Raw genomic sequence first — 23,705 nt, 5'->3', positions numbered from 1 at the left:
GCGTGTCTGTGCCAGGGCCAGGGCCTGCCCCGAGCCCGACCAGAGGCTGTCACCCAGCCCTGCACCAGCTCCCACCCCTGGGTGAGCTGGGAATGCACTGAGAGCTCGGCTCCCCGGGCTCCCCAGCACCCAAACCGGTCCTCAGACACACAGAAATGCCCAACCTGCCCCTCTGGGCACAGCCAAACACCACAATTCCATCATCCCCAAGCAACTCTGGCACTTGCCTCTTCACCTCCGCCCATTTCCAGTAGCCGGGGCTAGGACCGGGCTGTCAGTAATAGCATTCCCTAGGCAGTTCATCCCAGCGCAGAGGAGAAGAGGAGCCTGTCCCTGACCCACACCATGGGCAGGACAAGGGGGGCCCTAGCTGGCTTTGCCTACTCCAGCACCAAAGCTCTTGGTCCCAAAGATGGGGCGAGTTCAGTGGTTTTTCCTGTCCTGAAAGAGAGCAGAAAAGGGAAGTTAATCCCACTGTGGAATCCAAGACTCCTGCATTTCCTATTTCTGCTCTGATTGCTCACCGTGGAGTTTTATCCATGGAAAAAAAAGGAGAATGACACCATATCAAATAAAAAGTGCCCTTTCCCAGCATTTTTATTCCAGGCATTAAAAGGATGCTCATTTCTCTTCTAGCATTGTTTCCCTCATTTTAGGAGAACCGTTTTCAGCCCAGGCCCCACTCGTCAGTTGTTCGATCCTCTGGCCCTGGATTTGGACAAAAGAAGGGACGCACCTGGACTGCAGGAAATCACTGAGAGAAACCCTTCCAAAACGTGACAGAGAAAAACAACAGGAGATGCAGGAAGACACATCCCTCATTTGCACGTCTGCAACGCTTTTCTAAAGACTTCTCTGCATCTGGATGCTCTTTGCTCTTGGCTTTCTTCACAGGAATGCATTTGCTGCTAAACACGTCTCAGACCCTTACCTGATCGGGATAAGGTGGGATGGAGATGAAGACTCCCACAGGGAATAGCCAGGGAGATGCAGGGCCTGGGAACATCAAGGACGGAGAAGAGAAGGAACAGGGATTGTTTTTCTTGTTTAGAGCCAGCAGTGCTGTGAGCTTGGAGAACACACGGCACCGCAGGGATCCAGGGCAGGAGCGGGATAACTGCGGGATAAGGGGAATCTGCTCCCACTCCAGGGCTGTGCCAGTGAAGGAGGGGAATTTTTTAGTGCCTTCATTACACACAAAAACCAAACCCAGCACCACCGAGCTGGACTTTCGTGAGCTGCAAAACAAAGCGGCCCCTGGCCTTTGGGGGAACACAACCTCACCGAGTCACGGAGCCAGGGGATGACACTTGGGAATGATCCTTGCTGCTGCCTGCAGGCAAATCGGATGAGGGAGCCACAGGAGCTGTGGGGTTTCCTGCTCTTCCTGCAACGCCATCGGTCCAGACCAGGAGACCTTTCCTGGAACAGATCTTCCCTGTAAAGGGAGCTACACCAAAGCTCAAGCCCTCATTTAGAGACCCTTGGAAAAGCAAAGGTGAGAGGGGATTACCTGGAGCCCCAGGGGACCGAGGTGAAGGCGATGAAGAAGCAGACAGCAAAGTGCTTCCACTGCTTCTCACTCCAGCAAAGGGAACATCCCTGGAATTTCATGGCCGGCGTCGCTCCCAAACCCCACAGGTGAACCCACACGTACTCCAGGACTGATCTCCTTCAAACTTCCAGCAGCACAGACTCACCGGGAGGAACTGCGATCCAAGGACACACAGCAGCAACCGTCTTCCCGCTTGCCCCTCTCTCCACATTTTCCCTTTCCAGCGGGATGCAGGTGCCACCCCCCAGAGGCAGGAAAACTGCCTTGCAATCCGCTACAAAACCTGCCTGGAAAGCCCAGGATGCCCGGAGCCAGCAGCCGTTTCTCCTGGAGCTCCTGCTGACAGGCATTTGAAGCCTGCTGTGCCTCACAGCTGCTTTTCTGCCAAGGGCATTCCCATCTTTTCTTTTTTAGCCCAAAGAAAGGTTTGCAAAGCTGAGTTTTGTGAGAAGCGCTTCATATTTGGATCATTCTTAACTTGGAGTTTCCCTTGGCACCAAAATCAGGGGCTCACCTTTTGCTTGGAGCTTGGCTGAAGTCCTCAGCAATGCCAGGGAATGTGGCCATTGGAGGCTTTGGGCAGATTTGGCTCATCTGCCTTTTTAGGCCTTGTTTCTTTCTCTCAGCCTTCCCACTGGATTGTGGCCTCCGAGGAATACGTAAAATCCCATTCCATTCCTATTCTTTCGGACAATTTTTTGTACCGTCCCTGTACAAAACGAGGCCCCCTGTTCGGATGCTTTTCCCCACCGTTCCCCGGCACTTTTATCTGCCGGTGCATTCCCTGCGTTGCTTGGGCTCTTCCCAGCTCTCTGAGCTCCTTCACAAGGCAGGAGATCGATTTGGCCCAGGAACTAAACCCTCCCGAGGAATTGTCTGATGCCATCTCCGCATTTGACACCTGATCCTTGTGCTCAAAGGATCCCTCTTTCTTCCCTTCAGCCAATTCCAAGGCTCGCTGCCCCCAGCTGCGATCAGGCCCCAGCCTGATCCCTGCAGTCTTCCCTGCCGGGATCCTGCTCAGGAATCCCTGGGCTACAAATGTAAAAATTCGTTCTTCCCACCCCTGCCCAGTTCCAAAGGATTTGGTGTCTGCCTTACCCGGCTGGAGCCTGCTTCCAACTCTGTTCTTGCTGTTTCTGCTGCTTTCCAGTTCCCAGGAATTCCACCGATGGAGCGACAGCGTTTTCCAGCTCCGCCAGGATTCCCTCTGCTGCGTTTGGGTGCTGGAAGGATATCAAAACCAGGGTCTCTGGGGCTTTACTATCAGGAAATTACATCCCCGGATTTGTTCATTTCCAAATATTATCTCTTCCCAACAAAGCACTGGGCATCCAAGGAATACAGAAAGTGATGGGCTGACCACTGCTTACTCCTCTGGAATGTCAGAGCTTGGAAAAAAAGGGCACTTGAGGCTTCTCCTGGTGCTGCCCGTGAGGTGTATTTTACTTGAGAGCCCCTTCCCGTGTCTTTCCCTGTATCCACCAAAAAATCCACCCCTTCATTCCCCAGCTGCTTGCTTCCTCCCTCTTTTCCTGTATCCAACAGAATTTTAACAGGTCAATAGTCCCCTCTGCAAGAGCACCTTTCATTCCAAACCTAAGAACAAACGAATCACTTCCCTTCCACCGTCCTTATTAGGATTCCACTGAGAGCAGTGGATGGAAAATGATCCTCTCCTGGTCCCTGCTGGATTCCCGGAGCAGGGATCCTTTCCCTCTTTCCCCCCACCACGGTGCCCTCCTCCCCCTCCCGCCCCACCCCACACCCTTTTCAGGCTTTGTTCCACAGCTTTTGCCTCCAGGCCTCAGATCCTTTCGTTCTCCAGGAGCTCCCAGCAGCTCCACAGCCTTTCCTCTCCCATCCCGACCATTTCTCCGGGAATGGAGCTCCGCATTTCAATTGCCTTCTCTTTTCTCTGACTACTCCCACCAATCCAGAAGACCTAAAGCTGACACAAGGAACACTCGGTGCCCACAAATCCAAACCCAGACCCGGCCATCCCCAAACCAGCAACTCCCGGACAATTTGCGTTCATTCCAACCTAACACTGAGGACTCACCCAACCCTTCAAAATTCCCAAGAAATATCCTGTTGCCTTCACAGCTCCCAGGGGATTCTGCTTCGTGCTCACACGAAGGATTTGGGACTTCCCTGAAAAAACCCGTGCAGGGCACGCTGGAATCCCCGATCCCGTGAATCCGGGGAGCGTTAAAAGCTCGGTCCAGCCTGGGCCCCCGGAAATTTTTGCCAAATATCCCCCAAGTCCTCGGGATAACAGAACTCTCTGGTACTGCATTTTTGGCGTTGTAAAGCCTGGAATTCCTTTATTCCTAGTGCTGGGCTCTGCATATGGCCGAGAAAATCCCGGCCTCCACACAGACCCAGATTCCAAACTTTTGGATACATTTCAGCAAGCCGAGAAATTCACCTTCCCTACTTCTTCTTAAGGGCATCCTTCTCTTCCCTTACCCGGCGCGCTCTCTCCCACTGGGGGTGGGTTTTCCCCTTCCCATGCCAATTAGTCCCTACTTCTAGGAGGTTTAGGTACCTTTCTTCCCTGGGACGGATTTCTTAACACAGCTACCGAGGCTTTGGGAGTCTCCTTTATCTTCTACTTTCTGGATCCATAAATGCCACAATCCAGACGCCCAACTTCAACAAGACATCCTTTCTACCTAAAAACACACACTCTCAACTCTTAGATCTTTTAAAGTTTTACCCCCGCAAAATTCCCCTATTTTTCCACCACTGAATTCCTCAGTCCTGCTTCCAAGGATTTCTTGAATACCACGGGGCTTTTCTCAAGATTTACCCCCACGACCTTCCCTACGTGCCCACTGCTCATCACCTCATTTTTCCCTCAATGTGGTCGTTCTCCACCCCAGAGAGTTTGTCAAGTGTTGCCTCCAAAATGTTCCCCATCTGTCCACTACTCAGTTCCCCATTTTGCCTCCATTTATATTCCTTCTGTCCCCTCCAGATTGCATCCACTTTTACCCCCAGCGTTTTACTTCCTCTACAATATTGATTCAACCTTTTCCACCTCAAAAATGTGCATTCTCTCCCTTAAACAGCACCTCAGCTTTTCCCTCAAAAATGCCCCAGAGGGAAACTCAGATTCAGCCCCCAAACTCCCCTTTTCCTACACAAACAGTTCTTGTGGCCCCTCTCAATTCCCCCAGGCTTTCAGCTCAAGGAAGAACTGGAAGCCCATTCCCTCATCTCCACCCTTGTTTTGCTTTCCTGGGAAACCTTGCGATCCCACACTTTCTCCAAGAGATCTGCTGGGAGTACTGGAAGGTTTGCTCTCTCAGAGCGCCAGGGGGCTTTACAGCACTTGTTCCTCTGCATCTTTACCCTTTTATCAGCTTTCCCCTGGAACGGTGTTGTGGGAGAAGCTTGGAACTACCAGAAATGGATCGCGTTCACATTTTTTCCCCACCAGTTTTTATCTGGTTTCAGATTCCTGGAATTACCCTCAAATGTGCCCTAGAACACTGCTGTGAAAGGATCAATGAGAAGAACAGCCGGAAAGCAGAAAACCACCTCCAGCAGCAGCCACAATGATCCCATTTCTCTTCTTACCTGGTCCTGCCAGAGCTCCCAACAGCCATTCCCATTCCAAAACAAGAGCTATGGAAGACATTCCTGCTGTCCGTGAGGGTGAGGCGGCAGTTCTGGATGTTCTTCGCTGTGCAATCAGACAACAAACAGAGTGTAAATGATCCTGGTGGTCCCTTCCAAGCCAAACCAGCCCGTGATTCCACGCGTGGATCAGCACCTGTCCCAGCTCCATTCCAGAAACCTCCTCCCACTAACCCAGAACTTTCCTTTTTCTGCTCAACATCAGGGCTTTGCTGCCGAGTGCCCCGGGCAGGGGACGCCTCAGCCTTCCCTGGGACCGCAGCATTCCCTGGGCTGCCTCAGCATCCCCTGCGCTGCTGTTCCACGCCCATCCCGTGGTCCAGCGCCGTTCCGGGCTGCAGTGCCGGGCTCTCCCCACGGGGCGGCAGCACCGGGAGCGAGCAGCCCCGGCCGGTCCCGCTGTCTCGGGGCAGCTGCGCCTTTAACCCGCCCTGAGCCGGCGGGGCCGTGAACACAGCGGGCACAAACCCCACCGCTCCCCTTTATTTCACCCTCAGAGGCACAGGATCGCAGCATTTCCTGGGCTGCAAGGGACCCACAGGGAGCATCGAGTCCAAATCCTGGCCCTGCACCCCAAGAATCCCACCCTGTGCCCGAGAGCCTTGTCCAGACCCAAACTCTGCCCCCAAGATCCTGAAAACACAGCGGGGCTGGGAGAAGGATGACCACGGAGGATTTTTTTATACAGATCTCCTTGCACGATCGTTAAATAATATTATTAGACAGTCCAGGAACGCATCCCTGTGCCGGGACAGCCACCCCTGTGCCGGAACACTCATCCCTGGGCCGGAATACCGATCCCCCGCGGCCCCCACCGTCCGCTCGGGGCTGTCCCCGTTCCCCGCTCACCTCCGAGCCCGGAGCACCCGCCCCGGTGCCCCCGGCCCGGCAGCGCTGCTCCCCGGGCTCCCCGCCATCGCCGCTCCTGGCGAAGAAGGGCGGAAGTCACCGGTACCGCACCGATGTGGCTATTCGACCTTCTCAAGATGGCGGCCGGAAGGACCCCCCCCCCCCCCCCCCGCTCCGTCTATTCGACTGCCTGAATGCTCCCGCCTGCCCCAGGCGCCGCTGACCCCACAGTCGCTGTCCGCGTAGCGGGAAACGCCTCAGAAAATTGCGCGCAAGCGCTGCTCTGGCGTCGGCGTCGGCGTCGCGTTCAGGCAGCCGAGTAGAGGCAGCTTGGGGGGGGGGAGAGGGGGGGGGCCTTCCCTGCCGCCATATTGAGAAGGTCAGAAAACAGTGCACACGACCGCCATCTTTAGTGTGGCAGTGACGACACTTCCGCCCTTCGCCGCCATCTTGGGTGCTGGCAGAAGCCACTTCCGGTCGAGCCGCCATCTTTAGTGTGGTACACTTAGGGCCCCCGCCGCCCCTCACAAGGGCTTCTGTCTAGTCGGCTGCCTGAATCCGGCCCGGACTCCGACGCCGGCCCCGCGCTTTCCGCGCGATTTTCCGCCGTGCTTCCCGGCGCGAGGACACGGCTGGCGGGGTCAGCCGCGCCGGAGGCGGGCGACGGCTCCGCGACCGGCGGCAGGCATCGGCAGGGACACCTCTCGCAGGGGGCCTACTGCGTCCGCCATCTTGAGTGTGGCGGAAGTGTAAACCACCCTCTGCAAGGTCCTGGCAGATAATAAAATAATAAAATAAAATAAAGACTGTCATATTCTAATAAAAACGTCACTTAACGCCGTCCCGAGAGCGCGGAACTGCGCCTTCCTTTCCGAGCCGCCTCCTTGAGAGCGACACGCGGGCGGCTCGATTCCGACCGTGCCCGCCCGGTGCCTCCCGCCCGGGTCGCGCTGCGACCGCGCCTCTGCTGCCCGGCAAAACCGGCCCCGCCGGGCCGCCCCCCGCGCTGTCATTCCCCGCGGTCGCCGCCCCGCACGGCGCCCGTTCCTTTCCATAGCTGTGGCCCCGCTCACGCACGGCCGTGTCCCTTGGCGCTGCGAACCGCCCTTCGCCCCTCCCCTCCGCTGACAGACACCGCCCCGCTCGCTCCCGCTCCTTGCCACGCTCGGCAGCCACCGAGGCCGCCGCCCTCTCGGCTCAGCCGGCACCGGGCGGCAGCAGCGCCGCCCAGCTCAGCCCGGGGGCAGGCACAGAGCACAGGGAAAAGCCGGCTCCGGGCGCTCTGCAGCTCCTGCAGCCCGAGCGTCTCGGCTCCTGGGGCCAGGCGCTTGCTGCTTTCCTTCCTACAGAAAAACGCCGGCTCCTTATTCTCAAAACCTGCGGATCTCTATTCCCAGCTTCTTATATTGCTGTATGCAACAGAGTAGAGAGAGAGGGCTGGCTCATTTCAAAATGAATTTACATCTACATCAGTAGCATTTGCCTATAGACGTAAAAGTGAAGAACTTAACAGGTTTTAGTATTCTGCACACAGCCCTCGCTGGGAGGAATGGTAAAAAGTTAAAAACAAATGAAATTTTAAAAGTAGAAAGTTAGAAACAAAGTTACAACGGCAGAAATTTAGAAACAAACAAAGAGGTAAAATACAAGAAACAAACAAATTTCTAAAGGGAGAAAGTTGAAAACAAACAAAGTTAGAAACAAACAAACAAAAAAATTAGAAACAAACAAAATTAGAAAGGTAGAAATTTAGAAACAAAGTCAGAAAGGCAAGTGTTGAGCCTTTGACAGGGTACCCCTCCTTCTCAGACCAGGGTGAAAGAGCAGAGGAGGCTGCTGTTCTGCTAAGTTCTTTATTTCACGGTCTCACAGCTGTCTTGAAGGCAGAGTTCGAATGGGGTTACATGATACAGCCAAGCAGCAGCAGCAGGCAAAAACAGCTTCTTCTATATGCTCCATACACTCTATTTTTTCTTATAGAAGTGTGGATTCTATTTGTTCATTGACCAGTAAGATTAACACACGATTCTAGTTTTCCTTACCCCATCCCGGTCTAATTCTAACAGTCGTAAGCCTCACACAAGTGTCATCTGCCCTTGTTCCATAAGGAATCCCTCTACAGACAGGGAGTTGTCACCGGCCCCGTGCTCATGGGCTGCAGGGGACACCTGCACTGAGGAGGAAATGGAAATGGGAAAGAGGGAACTGCAACCTGATGGGACGCACCTCTGGCACCACATTTCCTCTTCTTCCTGCTGTCCCGGAAAACCCCAAGTAAATCCGGTCCCTCAGACCTTGCATCCCTGAACACCAGGAGAGCCGGTGCTTTACCCAGATCCCAGTGCCCTGCACGGCTGCGCTGACACGAGCACAGGCCGATCGCTCCGCCCAGCACCATCCCTCATTTTCTTCCCATTGCTCCCCAAGCGTCCCCAAAGCACCCCAGTGTGTCTGTGCCGGGGCCAGGGCCTGCCCCGAGCCCGACCAGAGGCTGTCACCCAGCCCTGCACCAGCTCCCACCCCCGGGAGAGCTGGGAATGCACTGAGAGCTCGGCTCCCCGGGCTCCCCAGCACCCAAACCGGTCCTCAGACACACAGAAATGCCCAACCTGCCCCTCTGGGCACAGCCAAACACCACAATTCCATCATCCCCAAGCAACTCTGGCACTTGCCTCTTCACCTCTGCCCATTTCCAGTAGCCGGGGCTAGGACCGGGCTGTCAGAAATAGCATTCCCTAGGCAGTTCATCCCAGCACAGAGGAGAAGAGGAGCCTGTCCCTGACCCACACCATGGGCAGGACAAGGGGGGCCCTAGCTGGCTTTGCCTACTCCAGCACCACAGCTCTTGGTCCCAAAGATGGGGCGAGTTCAGTGGTTTTTCCTGTCCTGAAAGAGAGCAGAAAAGGGAAGTTAATCCCACTGTGGAATCCAAGACTCCTGCATTTCCTATTTCTGCTCTGATTGCTCACCGTGGAGTTTTATCCATGGAAAAAAAAGGAGAATGACACCATATCAAATAAAAAGTTGATTAATCCACGTAGGGGCTGTGGAGAGGATACAAAGGAGCTTTTCCATGATTTTGGGGCTTGAAGAGGGACTGAATTTCCCTCAAAGCTGGGAAGGGCCTGAGGATAATAAAGCAAAGGAGCAGCTTCATCTCTCCCTGGCAGAGAGCTTGGGGCTCCATTATGGATACAAATCAATCCCAGCAGGATTTCAAAGGGTTTCTTTAGGATGTCAGGTCCCTCTTTATCAGATCCCTGCTGGGATTCAGGGCCTGCCTGGTCACGGGGTGCTTTGATAAGGGCTGGATTTAAATCCCAGATCTGAGAACAGACATGAAAGGTCCCTGGGTTTTCTAGGGGGTTGAAAAACTCAAGCTGGATTCGCTGCAGAGCTGAAAAATCAGGGTAAGAGAGAGCAAGGAGTGGCCAGCAGGCCCAGGCTCCTGATCACGCCCCTGGGATCCATGGGATCCATAGGATCCACGGCCTCTGGCACGCTGCTCCAGCACCCTGCAGGGTGACTGACAGCCGGGCAGGGGAAGGAGCCACCAGCAGCTCTGCCATGTGCACCATCATTCACCTTGCACGTGGCCTAAACAGCCACCAAGCACTGATGGACTGACTGAGCCGAAAATATCGGAGAGATCTCAGTTTGCACTCCAAATTCCCTGCAGCCTGTTCCCTTCCTGATCCATCCCTTCAAGCAGCAAGAGTGGAATTCCTTCCATCGTTGCTCTTTCCCTCCTGTTTTCCACTCAACAAGAAAAAGAGCAGCCACGTGAACAGGAGTAAAAGCCCCAAACCCACAAAAAAGCACATTCTCAGCATCACTAATCCCTGCCAAACTGCCAGGAACCTTCCAAAACTACATCCAAGCTTGGAAACAGGGATCCAGTTGTTTGTTTAAGCAGCTATTGATCCAGTCTCTTCCAGCTAATTAAACTATTCACTATTTAAACTCATTAAACTGCTCATCCTGCTCCTGGCAGCCAGAGGCAAAGAAGAAATCGTGTCTAGATTAAATGGTGTTGGTGAATGTGCCCATCCCAGTCCTTGGAGAGGTTGGAATTGCATCCCTGTTCCTCTGCTCTCTTTTCCTTCCTTTTTCCTGCAGTGATTCCCACCCGGATTCCTCAGCTCCAGCTCTCTGAGCAGCCTCAGGGGGAGCATTTCATCCCCTTGGAGCCAACTCCATTTGTTGCATCCTTCATGCCTCAACCACCCCTAAAAGCAGGCAAGTGCTGATGGGCAGTGCAGCTGCTTCCACTTGGGAATGTTTCCAGTGGAACAGGGAGGGAATTCTGAGAAGCTTCCACCCACTGCATGTTATTGCTGGATAAAAGGTGAGGCAGCAAAGGATCAACAAAGGGAGATTTCAGCAAGACAAAGTCCAGACAGAGAGGCTGCAAGTGTGGCTGGGGCTGCTAAACTGGGAAAACTGCAAGGTCAGGCTGTGGGAACATGGATTATACTGAGGTCTGGAACTGGTGTTGGGAAGAGAAGGAGAAGGAGAAGGAGAAGGAGAAGGAGAAGGAGAAGGAGAAGGAGAAGGAGAAGGAGAAGGAGAAGGAGAAGGAGAAGGAGAAGGAGAAGGAGAAGGAGAAGGAGAAGGAGGAGGAGAAGGAGAAGGAGAAGGAGAAGGAGAAGGAGAAGGAGAAGGAGAAGGAGAAGGAGAAGGAGAAGGAGAAGGAGGAGAAGGAGGAGAAGGAGGAGAAGGAGGAGAAGGAGGAGAAGGAGAAGGGCCTGAAGTAACTGCACAGTGAATTTCCTTACCATGAGCCAGGCTCATTCCCTGAGCTGACCAATATCTCCGAGCTCCCCTTCATGGCACAGCCCTGCCAGTAAAGAACAGAAGTTCCTGCTGCTCCCACTGGAATTCTGTAGCGTGCCTGGCATTCCATACGTTCTGCTGCCTGAGAGTTCCTGCAGCCGTCCTCGGGAAGAGCAGTTCACTGCCACAGGAGGAACAAGAGGAAAGCAGCTGCCACTCTCGGGTTCTGTGCCCTGTAAAAAGTAAAAGCAGATAAAGATCAAAGCTCCATAAAGCTGGAACCATCTCCAACCTCGGGACAGCACTTCTGTGGGAAAAGCGTAGATGGGCCATTAGGAAGGAGATCATCATGCAAATGGGCAAGGGGGGGAATTAAATTCTGCTGCTTTCTGATTGAGGCCTGCTTCAATTTGCAGCCTTTATAATATCAGCTTAATGGGACTTTTTGTGCTTTAAAGAGGTTTTTATTAGCTGGGGGTTGTCCCTGCCTGGACTGAGGCACAGCTCAATGAGTCTCCTGCCTCCTGAAGCCGTGTCGTTATCCCAGCATCTGAAATTAAAAACCAGCACTCTGGGAAACCTCTCTACTCTGAGGAGAAGTGTGAGGAGCGTTTGGGTCTGTGGAAAGCCTGGAACAGCTCTGAGAGACACCAAACATCCTGTGGATCCCAATAAACAGCAAAACATTCCAGCAGCTCCTTCCAACACCGCCCTTGTAGGGAACTCTGTCACCCCAGTGGGTATTTGTGGGAGTAAGGAAGAAATCCCACTAATGACCTCAGTGTGATCACCTCTGGTTCGTCTGGGGATAAATCTCCTTTATCCTTCTGGGAGAATAAAGGAATCCAATGCTGCCTTAATCCCCAGCTCCTCAGAGTCTGCATTTCCAGAATCCATCTCCTGGCCCAGCATGGGAAGGGTTGTCCAGCGCTGGAACAGCTGCCCAGGGCAGTGGTGGAGTCACCAACCCTGGAAGTGCTCATAAAATACATGGATATGGCACTTGAGTGTTCATAAAATACCTGGGTAAATACATGGGTAAATATAGGAATAAATACATGGGTAAATACATGGATAAACATATGGATAAATATAGGGATAAATATGTAGGGATAAATATGTATGGATAAATACATGGCACTTGAGGTCATGGGTTGGTGTGACCATGGTGGTGGTTGATGTTTGGACTTGATGATGCTAAAGGCCTTTGCCAGCCTCAACAACCCCAGGATTCCATGATTTTCTGCCTTTTTCTCCTGCTCTGGGGCTGAGAAACTCCTTGAGCGGAGCAGCAGTGGGAGCAGGGAGCCACAGGCTGCACATCAGAGCTCTGCAGGCACTTTTAATCCACCTCTCTTCATGTTCATGGAAGATGGCACAGGAAATCTCTCAGCCCGAAAGCATCTCCCCAGCTCTGCACACCCGGGACAAAGCCGAGGTGAATGATCCCCTCCAAGCTCCTTCCAGAGCCATTCCAGCGGCAACCAGAGGCAGCAGTTCCTAGAGAAACGGCTCCTATCCAATTCAGGAGCCTTCCCTTGGGGAGGAGACATCCATTTCCCCTTCTACCTGTCATTTTTCTTCATTCATGGACTCGATAAGGCAGGAAATCTGGCAGGCTTGAAGTAAAAAACGAGCTGTTCACAGCAAAGAGAGCCTCAGCGGGTAAAAAAAAAAAAACAAACCCCAAACTGTTGGAATCAAGATGAAGTTAATAGGAGCAAAAATAAATAGAAACAGACCCTAAATGTAAATGAACATTACATCACCACTGGCATTTCAGCTCCTTTTCAAATACAGAAATAGCAGCAGATTTAACTTGCAGAAAGTTGCTGTGTTCACACAGCCAGAGCTGCTTCAGGGGCACAGCCCTGAACCTTCTGCTCCCCAAAACAACTCAAGACTCGAGAAAGGAGAAACAGGGATCAGGCAGAGGGGGAAAATCCCAACTTCCCGGTCAAAAGAGGTTAAGAGAAATACAATTCCATCCCTTAACCCTGTGGAGATGGGATCTGTTGGCGTTTGCCAGCTCCAGAGGAGTTCACTCCACCTCGGGCAGATCGGAGGTGAAAGCAAATAATGCAACTGCAGCCCCGGAGAAGGCTGGGCTCTTAATTGACAGAGATTCCAGAGAGAAGGAAATAACCTCCAGTACCATTTGGGCAGCAGGTTTCTCTCCCAGCTGCCACCTCAAATCCTCGAGATCCCCGTTGGCCACCCAAAATTCCAGGCACCATTTCCAGCCTGGAAACAAACTCGGAGTGCTCTCAGAGCGAGACCTTAAAGCTGGAGCACCTCAGCCCTCACACCTGCTCAATCCCTGCTCTCCCAGGGGCTCAGCCTGGAGAAAAGGAGGCTCCAGAGAGACCTTTTCTCTCTCTGGAATTCCCTGACAGGAGGGGGCAGCTGGGGGCGGGGGGGGGGGGGGGCGGGCTCTGCTCCCAGGGAACAGGGACAGAAGTTCTGAGTCATTTCAGGGAGTGAAGAGTTACAGGGCAGGAAACAAAGGCAGCTGAAGAAGATCTGAGACGATTTTCCCTTATTCTTACACACCTCAGACATTCAATTTTGTCCAAGTTTGTGTCTCGAATTTAAACCCAACTCCTTCCCTGTGGGAAGGAGGAGATGATCCCGGCCTGCCATGTGCCAGAGCGAGAGTGACAGAGGGAAGGATGTTACCTGGGGAAGGGTGGCACACTGACATTTCATGGCAGAGAGACTTCATTTTTTTTAACAGCAAAAGCTTCAGTATTTCACAAAATCTGTGTTCCCTGTGATTATTTGTAAAGCATTGTGGATGGGCTTGGCACTTCCCTGACAGAAACACTGGCAGGGCTCTGCCTGGAGGGATCTATAACTGGAGATGGGAAGAGTGGATGGGAGGACAGGGATGCAGCAGAGGGAGATCAGAAAGAGAATTAGGAATTCTTTCATTCTTTTCTGGATTTTTTGGGTTCTTTTAATGTGATCCATTTTAAATCCAGGCTTAAGATCTGATTCAACTTCAGATTTTTTTTGCTGCCCAAACTTTCTTCTGTCCCTGGCTGGAGCAGAAAACCAAAATTTCAAAATTCCTCATGAAATAAATAGGAGGGTGGTGTGGGAACAGCCTCACTTTCCCAGGTGGAAACACTTCCCTCCGGGTTTATCATTCTGGGAACAATTCTGGCCCAAAGAAGGGGAAGCACAGAGTGGCACTGCCAGGGTGTGACACGGCCAGGGCACAAGGAGGCCCTGGGTTCTCCTCCAGGTTTGTTTGTGGAAGGTTTGGGGTGGTTTGGGGTGGCTGAAGGGTTTCCGACAGCATTAATTGGGAGTCAATCCCCCTACGGATCCCCATTCCCAGTTCTCCCAGGAAGCTCCTGCAATGGTCTCTAAGGGGTTAATGGAATATCTGCTTTTCCCTGCACGGATGAAGGGGCCCAAAGCACTTCCCTGGCCCTGCAGGATCCCAACACTGCAAATCCCCGAGCAACACCTCGGAGCTGCCGCAGGCACCCAGACAGAAGGGGAAGGTGCCCGTTCCCTCAGCTCCCGGCTGCCACATTGGGGAATATTTTGGGCTTTTGGGAAAAGCGTTGGGTTTCCACCTTTTCCCTGCGTGTGAGGAAGCGCCTGGCACCAGGGAATGCTCTGCTGAGCTGGGAGGCCCCGGCATTCCTGGAGAGAAATCTTTAGGATTAGGTGGGGGATTACACCACCTGCTCCCTTTCCCTGTGGCTGGGGGCACCAGGCTGAGGGCACAGCGGGCGGGATGTGCCGGAGACCCAAATCCCACTGGAACCACGGCGTTTTCCATCCCCTTGGGTCCAATTCCGGGCAGGAGCAGCACCTGGAGGACAAAGCTGCGCGGCAGCCGAATGCTGGGTGACAAAACCCCTGAAAAACAGGCTTGAGGAAGTGGCTGGGTGGAAGGGTGAGCTGAGGGAGGTGGTAATTAGAGCACTGGGGGAAGGTGGTAATTAGAGCACTGGGGGAAGGTGGTAATTAGAGCACTGGGGGAAGGTGGTAATTAGCTCTGCTGCTCACCGTGGCTCAGCCTTCAGCTGTCACTCACCCACGCCTGGAGCCTGTGGAACACGTTTCTGTCCCATCTGCGAGGGAAACGCTTCCCCTTCCCTCTTCCTGCAAAAGCAGAGGAATCCTTGTCCCTGGATGACCAAGGCCGGGCCAGGGGTGGAGACGCCATCCCTGCAAGGCTTCAAAAACCGTGGATGTGGCGCTGGAGGACAGGGGTGGCTGGGGAGCGTGCTGGTGGGGCTGGGTTGAGGGTTGGACTTGGCGATCCCAAAGGTCTTTTCCAGATATTCTCCTGCAAATAGAATGTTTATATAATAAAGCACACAATTTGGAGCTCGTTAAACAGTTATATTTCAGTCAAAACTCTGCACATAATCTCTTCATGAGGGGTTTTGAATTCCACCTCCCCTCTGCAGCAGCGATCCCGTGATTCCAACACGGATCTCCAGTCCCCTTTGGCATTTTCTGATTTCCAGGCAACATCTCATGGCCTCAAAAGCCTTGGTAGACTTAATCAAAACTGGGCTGAGTCTAAAGTGGACTCGAGCACAACGTTCAGGTGCAATGGATGCTGCTGGAATGGGGGCTCTAATGCCAGGTGTCACATCCTCCCAAACTTCCAGCTCCCGGAACTAGAAAGGAGCTTTAATGGATGGAAAAGAAATCCCCAAACCACAACCCCGTGGGAATCAGGGATGCAGGACTCGGCTGTGCTGCCATCACTCCCTCAGGAATAGCCAGGTTTAGCTCATTCTGTCTGCCCAGAGAGGAGGATTTGCCCCTGGATGCCCTGGAATGTTCCAGGCCAGGCTGGACACTGGGGCTGGGAGCAGCCCGGGACAGTGGGAGGTGTCCCTGCCCGTGGCAGTGCTGGCACTGGATGAGCTTTAAGGTCCTTGCAAGCCCAAATCGTTCTGTGAGTCTTAGAGCCCTGAAATTCTCATGACAGAGGTGGAACTGCAAGAGCTTAAGGTCCCTTCCCAAAGAAACCCCATTGCAGGACTCTGCAGCTTCTGGAGCCCTGGGTCCATGGAAATGCAGTTTCAGAGGAGCTCCGAGGAAATGGGTGTTTTGGGGAGAGCAGAGTGGCTGGAACAGAGGAACAGGAACAGTCTCCTCGAGCAAGCCCTTGTGTCTCAGGGAGCGGGATCGGCTCGCTCCTAACGCACCTGGTGACTCCCAGAGCAGGGGATGGAAATGCAGCCCAGGTCCGAAAGAAACCTCTGCGCATCATGCGCGGGCGCGCTGCCCCACTGCGCGCGGCCCCCGCGCGGGCACGCCCGCGCGGGCGCGGTTGCTACTGCGCATGCGCGGGCGCGGTTGCTACTGCGCATGCGCGGGCGCGGTTGCTACTGCGCATGCGCGGGCGCGGTTGCTACTGCGCATGCGCGGGCGCGGTTGCTACTGCGCATGCGCGGGCGCGGTTGCTACTGCGCATGCGCGGGCGCGGTTGCTACTGCGCATGCGCGGGCGCGGTTGCTACTGCGCATGCGCGGGCGCGGTTGCTACTGCGCATGCGCGGGCGCGGTTGCTACTGCGCATGCGCGGGCGCGGTTGCTACTGCGCATGCGCGGGCGCGGTTGCTACTGCGCATGCGCGGGCGCGGTTGCTACTGCGCATGCGCGGGCGCGGTTGCTACTGCGCATGCGCGGGCGCGGTTGCTACTGCGCATGCGCGGGCGCGGTTGCTACTGCGCATGCGCGGGCGCGGTTGCTACTGCGCATGCGCGGGCGCGGTTGCTACTGCGCATGCGCGGGCGCGGTTGCTACTGCGCATGCGCGGGCGCGGTTGCTACTGCGCATGCGCGGGCGCGGTTGCTACTGCGCATGCGCGGGCGCGCTGCCTACTGCGCATGCGCGGGCGCGGTTGCTACTGCGCATGCGCGGGCGCGGTTGCTACTGCGCATGCGCGGGCGCGGTTGCTACTGCGCATGCGCGGGCGCGGTTGCTACTGCGCATGCGCGGGCGCGGTTGCTACTGCGCATGCGCGGGCGCGGTTGCTACTGCGCATGCGCGGGCGCGCTGCCTACTGCGCATGCGCGGGCGCGCTGCCTACTGCGCATGCGCGGGCGCGCTGCCTACTGCGCATGCGCGGGCGCGCTGCCTACTGCGCATGCGCGGGCGCGCTGCCTACTGCGCATGCGCGGGCGCGCTGCCTACTGCGCATGCGCGGGCGCGCTGCCTACTGCGCATGCGCGGGCGCGCTGCCTACTGCGCATGCGCGGGCGCGCTGCCCTTCTTATATTAAAACCAAAATTTTCACTCTGTCCCCTGTAGTTTTCCTCGTATGTACCTTCAAAACGTTCATTCTGTCCCTCACAGATTAGCTCAGGTCTTTTCCCTCAAATTGTCTCTGACTGTCCCCTACCGATAAGAACCTCAATTTTCATCCCAAATGTCACCTACTAATTGCCCCGATTTTACCTCAAAACGTTTATTTCCTCCCATACAAATTAACTCACATTTTACCCCCAAAACGTTCGTTTTATCCCCTACAGAACGTGCCCAGCATCCGAGCAACAGGACCGCGAATGCCTGGCCCCAGCAGCGCCACCGCTCCGCGATTTGCGCTCTGGCCACTGAAGCCCCACACGGCCGGGACAAGCATGAGGCGGCGGCACCCACGGAAATCGTGAGGTCGTGGCCTGCGGTACGGGATGTTACCCCCTGAGCGGCAGCACCGAGCGTAAAAAGCCGCTGCGCCCGCACGGCCTTCCCGCGGCGCTGCGCGTGGGTAGCTGCGGCCGCTCCCTGCACACGCGCAGCTTTCTTCAGCCGGCATCGTTGGGCCAATGCGCGCCTGCAGCTGCTCCCCGGGGTGGCTGTAGTGCCTCCTGTGCACCAGCAGGTGGAAGCAGCGAGCAGCACCACGCAGCTCTCCCGCTTCCCTGCGCGCACGTCGCTTTCTGTCGTTGCACCCGTGCGGTTTTCCGCGTTACTGCACGGGCACGGCTTCTCAATTTACTGCGCGTGTGCCGCTCTCCAAGTCGTTGCTCATTCCTTTGCTTTTTTGAGTTCTGCCGCTTATGTGCAGGTATTTTTGCTGGGGGTTTTTTATGTTTGAGGAGTTTTATTACTGCTTTTTAACTGCACGTGCACGGCGCTGCTGAGTTCACATGCACGGGTGCGGTGTTCTTACTTGCGGTGTTAGCGAGAAGGAGAAGAGCCCAGCCCGTGCTTGGGTTCGGGAGGAGTGCAGCAATGCGCAAGACGAACGTTTGAAACAACGCAGGTCAGCGCGGTGCAAACGACCTGGCAGGTGAGGGTAGCACACAGAGAAAGGCTACTACGCGCACAGTAGCAGAAGTCAGAATTGTGACATGGAAAAACATGCTTTCCTTCTCGCCCCCGATACAGGAGTCCAGGATGGACGCTTGGAGCACGTCCATCAGAGCACCAAGGACCTCTGCAGGAGCCACAGCCCTAAAGACTCACGATGGCACTGAACACCTCTGTGCTCTGTTAACCAAAGACTGGGGCAGATCATGCCTGAAGAAAGAGTGGTCTCTGTTTTTTTCCAAGCTGCTACAGAAACAAACAAAGGTAGAAAGGTAAAAATGAACAAAGGAGGGAAGGTGAGAAAGGTCGTTTGAAAGTCAAAGTCAGAGAGAGAGAGAGAAAGAAAGTCAAAGTCAGAGAGAGAAAGTCAAAGTCGGAGAGAGAAAGTCAGAGAAAAGAAAGAAAGTCAGAGAGAAAGAAAGTCAGAGTCACAAAGAAAGAGAAAGAAAAATAGAGAGAAAAAGGAATAGAGAAACAGAATAGGGTTTGAGAGAAAAAGAAATCGAGTTTAAAAGAGAATTAGTGTTGAAGAGAAAAAAAGAAACTGAGAAATAGAGTGACAGAGACATCCAGAAACAGTTAAACAGTGAGAAAAAGATAAAGAGTTAGAAAAAGTCAAGTGAGGAATAGACTGAAAAGTAAAGCAAAGCAGAGCAGCAAAGCAAGAAATACGGCAAAAAAATTACTAAACCACACCAAAGGAAGAGAGCAACCAAAAGGGGGGAGGGGGGGTATCTTTATTAGGGTTTATTCAACTTTACTGAACGAGGGTTTTTTATTTACACTTCAGCAAAGCAAGTGGAAATAACAACATACACAAGCACAAGCACAAATACAATCCATATGCACACTGGTCAAAGTCCAATTGACATACAGAGCAATATGTGCAAGTGCAGCAGCAAACACCAACACAGAGCAACACAAGCCAACCCCCTATCAGTACAATGTAACAATTGTTCTATTTCTGGAAAATTCATTACATTTTATTGTTTCAGGAAACCCAAAACAACAGCAGCACAGGGAGAAGAAAACACTCATCCACCACACACCTCCTTCAGCTGACACACAAACCCACCCTCGCTCTCGTCTCGAGAGCACCCCATGGGAACGCGGTTCCCGGGAGCCCCAAAATCATCCCGCCTGACAAATCCCCGGCACGGTCGGCACCCAAACCCTGGCGATGAACGGCACCTCACAGACCGGCCGGGTCCCAGATAAACAAACCCAGCCGGGAGGGAAAACATCCCCAGACAGCGCAGCTGGGTTGTTTTTACTCTGAGTTTAAAAAGTAGCTGAAAAGCCTGAAAGGCAAAACTCACACACACAAGGTTAGGACCATTCCACACCCGCACTCTTCTCGCAGGCAGACAGACACAGGCACACACACACACAGTCACACACCCTTCAGCTTACACCCTGACTGCAGCCCTTACTCCAAACATCCCAGCCATGGAGATGCTCCGACACAGCTTCTGGATGCCGCTCCTCGACGTCGAACGGCGCGCGCCGGGAAAATCGGCAGCGTCGGTGACCGCGGAGATCCGGAGCCGCCTCGGGGACCTGCGAGACAACGGGAGGCGGTCAACGAGACGCCGAGGGCTGGGAGTTATTCCCACACCGGGCCCATAAGTCTTCTGCCCAAAAACCCATGAAAAAGAGATGAACCACTAAGTTTGATAACTCTTCTACTTAACCGTGACCCTACGTGCCAGGGCAGGGCAGCTGAAACCCAGAAAGCACACAGGGAAGTGTTTTACCATGTACAGCCCCGTGAAACAGAGTGGGCCGAGAGGCAAGAACTAAAACGCAGGGGAAAGCAGGGATTAGATACAATAAAATGTCGGTAGGGCCTTTTTTAAGCTGAACCTAAGTCGATCACTACATCAGGTTGAACTCTATGTTCACTTCCAAAGACATATGTCTTTTCAAATCCAGACAGCTGGTTTAGAACTTCTGTGTTGCTGTTTAGACATCAAGCTTTGGGGCTGAGGTTTTTTTATTCCCAGGTGCTTGCTGGCAGTAAAAATACACTTCACATCTGCAGTGTGTGCACGTGGCTTGGGCTGTGGATTCTGGGGCAAAAAAAATTCAGGAATCAGGGAAAGAAAGAGATGGAAAAGAGAAAGAGAAAGGGAGTGTGAAGGGAAAGGGAAAGAAAGGTGGAAGAGAGAAAGGGAAAGGAAAGGGAAGGGAAGGGAAAGGAAAAATTAGACACAGAAATAATATTAAACCCAAAAATAAAAATAAATATGATGCCGCTCCCCATCCCGTTCCCCCGTTCCCCATCCCGTTCCCCCATCCCGTTCCCCCGCTCCCCCATCCCGTTCCCCATCCCGTTCCCCGTCCCGTTCCCCGTCCCGCTCTCCCGCTCCTCGCTCACCGCCCGGGCCCGTCCGTGCCCGCCCGCCCCAACCGCTCCCGCCGATTCCAACTGGCCACGCGCAGCCCCGAGCCGCCTCCCCATTGGCCGCTGGGGCCGTCAATCACGCGGGAAACCCCGCCGCCCGCAGGCGCTGTCCCACGGCGGCCGCTGGAATGCGGCCCGGGCACATCCCCAAGGGAAAAGGAGGCACAAAATGAGGAATTGGGAAGTAAAAGGGGAAGGCTGCGCAGCGCCCGCGGCGCCCCGACAACGAGGAGCAGCCCCCACTCCTCTCCCCATCTTCGCTTTGCACCCCCGAGCCCTGCACGTTATCAGGGAGCAGCCCCAACCCTCTCCCATCATTAACTCGGAGATATTCCATGGTTTTTCCAAACTGCTGAATTTATTGTGCTGAAGAGCCGCTTCGTTCAGCACACACCGGTCCATAGAGCTGCATAGAAAAGTGCTGAGATACAATTCCAGGCTTCCCCAGCCCATCTCCAGGTGTCACCCCCAGCCCTCCCAGGGGCTCCCAGTTCCCAGGGCAGAGCAGAACCAGCACCCAGCCAGCAGCTCCTCGGTCCTGCGAGGTGTGTGGCACTTCCAGAAGTACACGATGCCTTGGAGCAAGCTGGCCAAACAATTCCACACCTAAACCCTTCAATCCCTGCAAGTCAAGGCAGACTCACAAATGCCCAAGAATTCGCACCTGCCATGGAAAAGTTAAAAGATCAACGTCTGCCTGAACTGCATTTGCAGAGTCCAATTGCACCCATTTTGCTCTGCCTCACGCTCGCAAATTGCCCGGAACGTGCTGTGTACAACAGCCTGGAAACCATGGAAAACTCCTGACACTGGTATCCCGACTCTGCCTCCTGCAGACACCCAGCTCAGGGAAAGCTTTGCAGCAAAGCACATCCCAAAGGAGCTGTTTTCCCCGAGGAAGCCCAGCAGCGGCAGCGCTGGCCCAGAGCACAAAGCAGCAGCTCTGCTGGGGAAGAGCATCCTTCAGTTCCTCTGCTGCTCACTTGACCAGAGAGCTGTTCCTAGGCCACATTCACTGCCCCACCCTGGATGAAATACCTGCACCCCCCCCTTCCAAGTGCTCACTGCTCCCTGCTGTTCACGTGACCTTTTCTACATCAAACTACCAGGAACAGTACCCAGACAAATGGAGACCTTTCAAAAAAAAAAAAAAAAAAAACCTGGGTTTGCATAAATAAGCACTGAACCTAAAAACTTTTATGTTTCCAGTATTCCAACCATGTCCAGATGGTGAGCAGGTGCTAAAAATAACAACAGAAAAGCACAAAAAGACACAAATCTTCCTTCTCGACCTTCAATATCCTCAATTCAGGAAAATCACCAAACTCAACAGCTCTATATAGAAGGGGAAAAAACCCCACGTGTACTTTGAGCTGGTGAGAAGAACAGGAACCTGCAGCAATTAAGGCTGCACAGTCCACAGCAGCGAGAGCTCAGCACACGTCCAGACAGGCAAGTCCAGCACCTAAATTAAAAAAAGAAGAAAAAGTTGATTACTTTTTTTAAAAGTTACTCTAAGTTAGTAAAACCAAACCAGCCTTTGCTCTTGATTTTGGCTCACTGATGCACACACACACACACAAGAAGCCAATGGTCACACAGGGCCCCCTTGCAGAATTCCTGATCCAAACCCTCGCCTTTCCTGCCCAGCACTGAGGGAAATCTGACAGAGGATTCATAAAGAGCCCTCGCTGAGAGCAGTCATCGCCCCAGGCCTTCAGGCTTGGCAAGATCCTGAAGTGAACGGACCCAAATTCAATTCCTAAATCTGAATCTCTGACAAGTCCTGTTAGAAAAACAGCGGACAGTCCATCAGAACACAGAATTAAAAGGCTGCACAAGGAATAACAGAAGCTTTTCCAGGAATAGCACAAGTTCCTTCTCTCCCTCACCGGTCCGGGACCGTGAGACCGAACCTTGGGCCCCAGGAGACAGGAGAGCTGTTATCAACACCCGAACCTCCCAAGCGTTGTTATTGCTCAGAGAGCTGCGCCGGCACTGAGCTACTCCCATGCGCCTGCAGGGCTCTGGGGAGGGGCAAGACGACCTCCCACTCCTGCCTGGAGAAATTTCAACGCCCTAAAAAGTCATTTCCCTTCTCTCTCTCTGAGCCACGGCCAAAGCAGCTGTGTAGAACAACCCGGGGGATTTATGGGAGGGCTGATTCTCTCAGGAAAGACCCCAGACCCTGAGGAAACAAAACCACCCCAAATTTCCAGCTGAAAACACGCTGCCTCCTGAACGGGAGCGCACAAAACTCTCTAGAGCCAGACAGGAGGTGACAGACCGGAAAAAGCCAAAAGATGTGCTCTGCTTCCATGCACTCTCTGACTGGTAATTCCACAGGAAATTCCCCACGGATCGTCAGCAGTCGCCTACAACTTGTCCTCTGCAATCATGACTGCCTTGGCTTTCTGTGGAAGCGTTTCAAACATCCAGGGAGGGTTCAGGGCCTCGGCTGGCTCGTTTATGGCTCTTCCTGACAGGCCCAGGCCAAACCCAAGCACCCCCCTCACTGCTCCAGCCCCAGGTTCAGGGAAATATTGATACGGCTTAGAAATACTCTCCTTCCCTGAAACTCAGTCCCTCCCTGCGCATCCCCGGAGAGGATTTACTCTGTCCTTTGTTCCCGACAGCACCTCTCCAGCACAAGTCCCACTTCACACAGACACTGACTAAGCAGACCTAAGGCAATGGTTCCAGCAGCAGCTGCAATCCCGAGCTCCCTGTCTCCTGCACAGCTCATCCAAGCACTCCCAGCAATCTCACCTCGGCCCAGACACCCTCTGTCCTCAGAGGGAAACACAACCCGATGGCACGCAGCTCTGGCACCACATTCCCTCTTCCCTTCTCCCTTTTTCCAGCACACCAGGCTGCTGGCAATGGCATTCCCATGGCAGTTCATCCCAGCACAGAGAAGAGGAGCCTGTGACTTACCCACACCATGGGCAGGACAAGGGGGGCCCTAGCTGGCAGGGACGGGTTCTTCTAGCACAGAGGTTTCTGAGCCCAGAAAGGAGCCTTGCTTTGGCTTCCCTGACTTATTCAGCAGCCCTCTGGAAACACGTGGCAGGGAGGGAAGCTGCTTTTCCTGACACCATTCAGCTGCCAAAACCAGTAACCCCTCCACAGTGCTCCTGCAGCCTTGCCTGGCCCTGGGGCCATAGAGCAG

The sequence above is a fragment of the Coloeus monedula genome, assembly GCF_965178545.1.
Source record: "Coloeus monedula genome assembly, chromosome: 4".
Taxonomy (NCBI): Eukaryota; Metazoa; Chordata; class Aves; order Passeriformes; family Corvidae; genus Coloeus; species Coloeus monedula.
Note: the sequence above shows the minus strand (reverse complement) of the source record.